Here is a 6,622-nt window from a genome sequence, read left to right on the forward strand (position 1 = left end):
GTGAATAGAACAAAATCTCCAAGACAGTAAAGAGGAAATCTTAATTCGGCTGCTTCAGGCCTGGTGAACCTTGCATGTTGAGGAACCACACGGCAGGCCAAAGCCACTTTAATTACCAGTGAGAACCAGAAGCTGTTGTCCCATGGTCGCCTTCCAGGGCCTGCCTCAGTGCTCTGCATTTCCCACAAGGCCTCACCTCTCAAAGGTCCTACTGCAGCCCACTGGTACCACTGTGGGGACCAAGCCTTCAACATACTAGCTTCAAATTAGCATAGCTGTGTTTCCACATTTTGCTATAATTTCATTATTGACCTGAAGTTTATTTCTGGTTCAGGTCAATTGAAAAATGTGGTCTTAGACTGGAAGCATACTTCTGCTGTTACCATAGCCCCAGATTGGGTGGCATATGGTGAGCTTAGTGGTGGTGTTAACCCAGCATTTGTGAAGCTGTGGCACGCACGAGGGTCAAGTCGGAGGCCAGATTGGGACTATGGAAATAGTGACTTCTGGATTAGCCTGTGCTACATAATAGGATTCCGTCTCAAAAAACAAACTGGAAAGGACTATCTCATTTTCCTGAGTCGGGAACAAATGGAGGGTGCAGCTGAGCCAGTTGGCTGGGGGTCTTAGGGTTGCAATGGGGCTCTCGACACCTGAACCTGTGGAGTCCCAGAGCCCCTGGATCTGCTAGGACAGGTCTCCCCAGTCTGAGTTGGAGGATGTTGCTATGTTTATGTGGGTTAGACAGACTGGGCTTCCTCACCGTGTGGCAGGCTCAGGCAGTGTTGCAGAGTTGGGCTTGTGTGTCGGCGTGAATAGAAAGCATCGCCAAAGCTGCCTGCCTGTTGGCAATATTCCAGCACCAGCTCTTTACTAACTGATGGTCAGTACAAGAGGGCGGCAATGTAGACTCTGGTCTTTTTTTTCTTCTTAGCTCTTCCATCTCTGGCCTGACTTTGAAATTGCAGTTTTGCCTCAGTCTCTTGGACAGTGGGATTACTGGCACAAGCCACACACTGAGCTTTTGCTCACATTTTTAAACAATCATGGAACAGGTGGTGTCTCAGTCTGCCTTTTGGCCCCATCCATACCTGTACAAATCAAGCCCACACTCTCTCCTGGGACCTCCAGTTTGTGTCCCATTACAAGAGCTCAAGTGTGGGAGCTCTTCTAGACTGGTCTGGGTGGACTGCTGTTGGGAAAGCTCCTCACAGTTCGGAGACCTGTGAACTCAACATTACCTGCTTTGTTCACCCTCAGTGGTAATCTGTTAGGCATGAGGTCACTAGTTAGCTGTTGCTGTGGAAGAACTGAAACCCAAACAGTCCTTGTCCGTAGCCATCCTGAGGTCCAGCCAGTTTCATGTGGTTTCTTAGGAGTGGGGCTTCGGCATACTCCCTGGGTTGTTGCAGTCTCTTAGCCCTGTCCCCGAATCTTCCTTTTCCAGAAATGTCTCGTGTTTGCTTCTATGGGGTTTTCTCAGCCTACTCCCACTCACAGGGAGGAGCCAAAGGCCTCGAGTGTCCTGTTGGAACCAACTTAATCCTTTCTAAAACCTGAACTTCTCATGGATCAACGTATGAGTCATTTTATTACATAAGCCTCCTGTGTCTGTTGGACTCTATAAGAATAAGATTCAGTGATACCTTGGGCTGGTTCTGCAAAGCCAAGAAACCTTCCATGGTTTCTAAAAACCATGGAGAAAGCCATTTGCATGTTTGAAATGTCTTTTTAAAGATTTATGTGAGTGTTTTCCTTCCACGTGTGTGTACCACATGCATGCCTGGTGCCTGTGGTGGTCGGAAGGCATCGGGTCTCATGGGACTGGAGTTAGGGGTGACTTTGAGCCACCACTTGGACACCAGGAACCAGATCTGTCCTTTGGACGAGCAGAAGTGATCCTAGCTGCTGAGCCATCTCAGCCTCTGTCCCGTTGGAAATGTCTTAAGCACTGTCATCTTTCTGAGACCTTGAACACTTGATTTTTTTTTTTTTTTCTAAATCCTTCCAGTGCTGAGGATTGAACCCAGAGCCTTGCACATTCTAGGCAAATGCTTTATGTCCCTAGCCTTTTTGAATAAAAAATCATCACTTCGGTTTCAGCTTTACCCGGCCACCATTTCTGAGCACAAGGACATTGATAACAGTAGAAAGAACTATTCAGAGCTTTTTTGTTTCCATCAGATTCCATTTTAAGATGGAGTAATTTGTGTCTCCTGGGATCCGAGAGAGCAAAAAAAAAAGCCAGGTGGCTCCTGGCTTAATGCTGCTTGGGAGTGTTAGCAAGATTGTTAACTTCATCAGACCCAAGTGCTGTTGAACTTTGCTGCTTTAAGGGTCTCATTTCCAACTTCTAAGAACTCTTCTTTAATCCTTCATGGATCGCCCCCGAACACCCTCCCTGTTCCATGTCCCATTACACGTTCAGTCTCTGTCCCTCCAGCATCTACCTTCTGCTTGATCCTAAAATAAATAAATGTAGGACCCTCTTGTAGCTACCAATCTTTTTTTGGTTTTGGTTTTGGTTTTCGAGACAAGGTTTCTCAGTGTAGCTTTGGTGCCTGTCCTGGATCTTGCTCTGTAGCCCAGGCTTGGCCTGGAACTCACAGAGATCCTCCTGGCTCTGCCTCCTGAGTGCTGAGATTAAAAGCATGCGCCACCACTGCCCGGCCTGCAGCTACCAGTTTTATAGTAGGGTTTGCTATGGAAGCAGAGCTGTTAGGATTGATGCAGAGTAAGAGTTTGGCAGTGGGAGCTAGATCTTGACAACTGGGAAGCTGATGTAACAGCCTGCAGCTACTGCCTCTGACTCTGGTGCTGACCACAAATGGACTCACGGCAGGCCTCTTATTTTGACTGTAGGAAGCAAAATGCTAACACTAAGGGGGACATCAGTGTAGGGAGGGGAAGAGATGGTGAGAATCTAAGAGGCTGCTGTAAGGACGGGCTGCCCTGAACTCCGCTGACAGCTGTAACAGAGAGGTTACATTGTATCACACCGTTTGTATCTCAGTTCTCTACTTCCTCCTCGAAGGTAGGACTGCCTGTTAGCAGTGGACCCCGATTTTCCATATATTGCTTTATATATTGTAGGTATGAGAAATCCTTGTTAATGAATGAAGTCTGAGCTTCATCATGAGGACTGTGGTGATGTTCTTGACTTACAAAACCTCATAAAGGGAGACTTGGGTTTTTTGGGGGGAGGGGTTGCTGGGGGGGTTGAGACAAGGCTTCTCTCACATCGATCTCAGGAGAGTGCTGGGATTAAAGGTGTGCACCACCAGCGCCTGGTGGGAGACTTGTTTTCAAAAAAATATTTTTTAATTTTATATGTATGAATGTTTTGCCTGCATATGTATCTGGAGACCAGAAAGAGTCAGATTCCCTGCTACTGGAGTATTTGGGTCGTGAGCCATTGTGTGGGATCTGGGAATTGAACCCAGGTCCTCTGGAAAAAAACAACCAGTGCCCTTAACCTTTGAGCCATCCCTCCAGCCCATTTTAAAAATATTTTTCATGCTGCTTTGTTTTTTTTTTTTTTTTTTTTTTTTTTTTTATGAAACAGGTCTCATGTACCTGGGATTGCCTGAAACTCACTGTTAGTGGAGGATGACCTTAAACTCCTGATCCTCCCCACCTCAGAAATGTTAGGGTTGCTGTCCATACTGAGCTTGATGGTCCTTACTTCACCTCCCAGGTCCTCTCTTGTGCCATCTGTCCCTAAACTCTTCCCACTCTGTAGAGGTGAGAGAGTATCTCTTAATAAACCAAGTCACTATTGGAGGTTTTTATTTAGAATGTATTCAGAAAGGACTCCAGACAAAGCCCACACCAAAAGGTTATTTGTTCCACAGGGCTGGAGAAGTACCTTAGTCCCTGTCCAACAAACCCATAAAAGGAGCACGTACCAGGAACACTACATACATATTCAGATGCCAAAGTGGAAACAATGGGGCTGGAGAAATCACTCTTCCAGAGGATTGGGGTTCAACTCCAAGCACCCATGTGGTGGCTCATTCATAACTCCAGTTTCAGGGCATCTGGCACCCTTTTCTGTCCTTCAAGGACACCTGGCACACATGTGGTGCACATAAATACATGCAGACAAAACAATCATCTAGGAAAAAAAAAGACTGGTAGCACACCCACCTGTCCAATCAGAGACTTTGAAAAGACAAAATAGAAAACAGCACTGGAAGATGGAAACGGTCCAATGTATAGTTCAGAATAACCAATTGCATGCACACAAAACGGGAAGACCTTACAAGCAGGCCATGTGTAAAAAGCCTAGCCCAAAGCATGACAGTGTCGTATCTTAGACCACACTAACAGCAGTGATAATAGAAACAGCTCACTTCTGTTGATTGGTTACACACCTTCACTGTTCTACACATTTTGTGATTATCAGCTCGATTAATTTTCATGAACAACTTGCCATAACAACATAAGCCTAATATGATTTCCATTTCAAATGAGAAAACAGGCCCAGAATGGGTAAATAATAACCCAAAGTCAAGAAGGCATTAAGTGGGAACCCAGATTTGAAGCAGAGGGTCTTTGCTAATGGTTTCAATGCCTGAAACAAAGTCATCATCATCATCATCTGTTGGGGTCCACAGAGGTTTCTTAGTGCGATCTGAGCTTGCTTTACACAGTAGGGTTGCATTAGGGGATGGCAAGGGGATGCAAGGTCACCAGGTATCTAGAAGAATCTGCACTTGGGTGTGCTGCAGGGAGATCTTTTGCTCCACCCCTTGGCATTCCTTTAAAGACACTTTGGCAGAAAGAGTCAGGCCCCATGGACTAGGATCCAGGCCCTCCTGAGGCTATCCTGTATTTTCTATCTGTTTCTCTCACTTCTAATTATTAATTTCCAGCTGCTCCTACTGAAGAGTACTCTGGGGGAAAATGAGGGTGGAATGGTCCCTCACAATCATCATCATCGCCATCTTGCTTTCTGAACTACTCACTGCACTGTGGAGTCTTCATGTGTGAGTAGACCAGACAGAATGGTCTCTCCAGACCAGGGTATGGCGGGCCTGGAAACCCACTCCATTGGTTGAAAAGACTGAGGCCCCTTAACCAGAATTCTCAGAAACATGCTTTTCAAGATGTAAGGGCTATCAAGTGAAAGAAGAGAATTCAGAACCAACTGAGACTGACATATTTACAAAGCACCTAGGTCTGCAAGACCTCTGCATAGGGATTCAGAGAAATCCCAAAGGCGAACATCTTGTCCTGAAGGAGTTTCTGCCTGGGTGTGGTGAGGGGCAAAGCAGGGCTCTTCTGCAGAACGGAGCTGCTGGGCTAAGGGCTCGACCAAGGGACAGCAGGTGTTCTTCCCCTGGGAGTTCACATGGCAGTCCTGGAGTGTCACCTGCCAACAGCATGCAGAGATGACTTTCTCCACAGGGAGCCCAGTAGCATTCAGTGGCTCTCCAGCTGGAGAGCAGGTGGTGAGAGCGTAAGCACCAGGAAGTTGGAGTGTTTGTTGATTTCAGTGTTGCACTCCCACGCCTTGGGCGGGGTCATAGCACAGACTACACACACACACACACTCAGTGTGATGATCGACTCACAGTGCAGTCCACTAGGCTACCCAGCTGATTCTCCAGCAAGGTCTTGAAACAGTTCAAAAATGTTTGTGCAAAAACTTGTGAAACAGAAGATTTGGGCTGGGTTGTAGCTCAGGAGTGTGCTTGCCTAGAGCACACATGGGTTCAATACCCTGCACCACATAAACCAGGTGTGGTGGCACACACCTGTAATCCCAGCACTCTGGAGACAGTGCAAGAGGATCAGAATTCAAGGTCACCCTCAATATATAGTAAACTGAGTCTAGCCTCAAAACTGCCTCAAAAAAAGGAAGAGAGGAAGGGGGAAAATTAGGAACAAATATTTATGTGGAGGGAGAGAAGCAAAGATGCCCGTGTTTAACATGCCTCCTGCCTATCTTCACGTAGTTGTGTGATCTAGCCGATCCTGGACTTTGCAGTTTCTGGATCAGTCTTTGAAATCAATGCCAACTCTAAATATACAAAATTACATTTTCTGATTGACACTTGGGGAAGTTTTTTGCTGAGTAAGAGTTTGCACCACATGAGTATTAAGGGAGTGATATGACATGTTTGCATTATATTTCATTACATGATAATTCACCACTCTAACATTAACAGAAAATGGATAACATCTATTGTAACAGCATGGGAAGAATATCTTTGTTTAAATGAGAATGTAAAAAGTGTGTTAAAGGCATTATAAACAGTATGCCATGTCATAAATATATAATGTGTAAATATAGTGAATGTGTACATTACATACATAATAAATTCTGTTGGAAGTTATGGTTATTTGGACAAAGTGAGCAAGCATAAGGTAAGTATCCTGCTAATTTTTTTTATTAGGAAATAACATTTTATATAGAATACACTTCAACTCCAGCTTTGAATCTCAAGGATCATACAAATTAGGGCAAATTTGAGAGATGAATGCCTGCCTTAGTTAATGGGGGGGGTGTGTGTTTGACCAGAGCCTCAATTTTTTTTGTTTGTTTGTTTGAGACAAAGTCTCTCTATTATGTAGCTATAGCTGTCCTGCTACTCACTCTGTAGACCATGGTGGC

The sequence above is a fragment of the Peromyscus leucopus genome, chromosome 10, assembly GCF_004664715.2.
Source record: "Peromyscus leucopus breed LL Stock chromosome 10, UCI_PerLeu_2.1, whole genome shotgun sequence".
Lineage (NCBI taxonomy): Eukaryota > Metazoa > Chordata > Mammalia > Rodentia > Cricetidae > Peromyscus > Peromyscus leucopus.